General features: G+C 30.9%; 1 protein-coding gene across 1 annotated transcript in view; it reads right to left on the bottom strand.

The window, feature by feature from the left end:
• camta2 (calmodulin binding transcription activator 2) overlaps positions 1 to 2,388 on the bottom strand; it is a 31,566-nt gene that overhangs the window by 9,364 nt on the left and 19,814 nt on the right. The window lies entirely within an intron of this gene.

Here is a 2,388-nt window from a genome sequence, read left to right as displayed (position 1 = left end):
GATTTCTGAAGGATAATGTGACACTTTATACTGGAGTAATGGCTGATGGAAATTCAGCTTTGCATCACAGAAATAAATTATATTTTAAAGTGTATTAAAATAGAAACCATTATTTTATATTGTAATAACATTTTGCAAGATTACTGTTTTTTTCTGTATTTTTGATCAAATAAATGCAGCCTTGATGAGCAGAAGAGACGTCTTTAAAAAACATTACAAGTCTTACTGATCCCAAACTTTTGAGCAGTAGTGTATATATAAAATATAATATATTTATTTTATAATTTTAAACATTTATTTATCTCAAGTAACACCTTTTTATGGTTTTAGTTTTAGTCAACTATAATAACTCTGACACAAGCTTACAAAAGGTGTTGACATGACCTTCTGGAGAACGTTCTGGCAAGTAGATAAAGTCAAGAGCAGGGTGGGAAATTAACCTTTAGTTAACCAGCCTCTGGGATGATGGGAGAGAAAAGTCTCCAATCAGAGAAAGCGTAAAACATTTGTTGTATTCGAGAAGATTCAAAATGTTTAAACGGAAGAAATACTGTAAAAAATGTAGTTGAAATTAGGGTTGCAAAAAGGTGGAAAATTTCCAGTAAATGTCGGAAATATTCCAGAAATTTTGGAAACCTTCGAGGATTTTTTTTTTTTTTTATATTCTAGGGATTTTTGGAAAGTTTCCGGAAATTTACCAGAAATTTTCCACCCCTAGTTGAAATAATCACCAAGTTTCCACATTAAAGAATTACACTTTTTATTTATTTATATCTACACTGCAATATTTACCTACAGATATTTTACTAAAACATTTGAATACATATTTGAGTGATGATGCAAACATATTTTTGGTTTAAATTCATTGAGTCGATTCAAATGGGAAGTGAATCAAACTCTAAAATCAATCAAATTCTATCAGCAGAATTTATGTCCAAATAAAAAACCTATTACAAATAATCCAAATTTTCCCAATGCTTAATTTCATTATCGTCAGTAAATAAATCCTGAGTGTTAATGGACGAGACTGGGAAGTGTCTGTGTGCATCTAATGAAGATGTTTTTTAATAATTCCTGCATTAATCAGCTCAAGCCGATTGTTTCTCATGTGCTGGTAATCCCAAGGTCATGGGTTTGATTCCCAGGGAATGCGTGAACTAATAAAATCCGTATCTTGAATACAATTCAAGTTGCTTTGGATAAAAGCATCTATCAAATGGCATAAATGTAAATACTAGAGCTCGACCGATATGAGTTTTGGGGGCCGATACGGATACCGATATTAGGGGGTAAAAAAGGGCCAAAATCGATATATCGGCCGATATTCTTGGTGGCAAACAAGTTTCTTTTTTCTGACCCCACTGATTTATATTTGTATAAATCAAGTTTTTGTTGATATTTTGAATTAGATATTATTTTTTATATTTCTGTTTTCATTTTAATTTTCAAGTTTTAGCTATTTTGGTGTGTTTCTATCATTTTTATTAGTTTTTCTTTTAAATATGTCCATATAGGTTTTTTTTTTAGTTTTAGTTTATTTAGTTTTAGTTATTTTAGTACTTACACTTGGCAACTAGCTGAAATAAAATACGTTTTATTATAAGTTTTTATAAACAGGGCTCGTACACATTTTTACCGATAAATTTCCATGACTTTTGAGAATATATTTCTTGACCTAATGTTCCATTATTTTACAAGTATACATGTAAAATAAGAATAAAAATCTGTTCGAATTTATTATTGCGATATGTGACTCTGCAGCACAAAAGCAGTGTTAAGTCGCTGTTGCTAAGAACTTCATTTGGACAACTTTAAAGATGATTTTCTCAATATTTAGATTTTTTTGCACCCTCAGATTCCAGATTTTCAAATAGTTGTGTCTTTTTCAAATATTGTCCTATCCTAACAAACCATACATCAATGGAGAGCTTATTTATTCAGCTTTCAGATGATGCATAAATCTCAATTTCACAAAATTGACCCTTATGACTGGTTTTGTGCTCCAGGGTCACAAATGTTAACTAAAATGAATGACTATTAATGCTACTTAATTGCCTTGTATGTGTTTTAATAAGTACAAGCTGCGACTGTGCCTCCACGCAGAAAACATATCATCACATCACTGAATATCATAATTGATTTAACCAATATTATCAACTAAACACTTCAGCGAAACCTATGGGAATAAGTACAACTAGGCGGTATATGTAAATTTTTTTAATATGTGACCGTGGAGCACAAAACCAGTCATAAGGGTCAATTTTTCGAAATTGAGATGTATACATCATCTGAAAGCTGAATAAATAAGCTGTATGGTTTGTTAGGATAGGACAATATTTGGCCGAGATACAACTATTAGAAAATCTGGAATCTGAGGGTGCAAAAAAA

This window comes from Sinocyclocheilus rhinocerous, unplaced genomic scaffold (assembly GCF_001515625.1).
Source record: "Sinocyclocheilus rhinocerous isolate Xijiao unplaced genomic scaffold, SAMN03320098_v1.1 scaffold404, whole genome shotgun sequence".
Lineage (NCBI taxonomy): Eukaryota > Metazoa > Chordata > Actinopteri > Cypriniformes > Cyprinidae > Sinocyclocheilus > Sinocyclocheilus rhinocerous.
The sequence above is the reverse complement of the archived record's forward strand: the minus strand, read 5'-3'. Positions and strand labels throughout refer to the sequence as shown.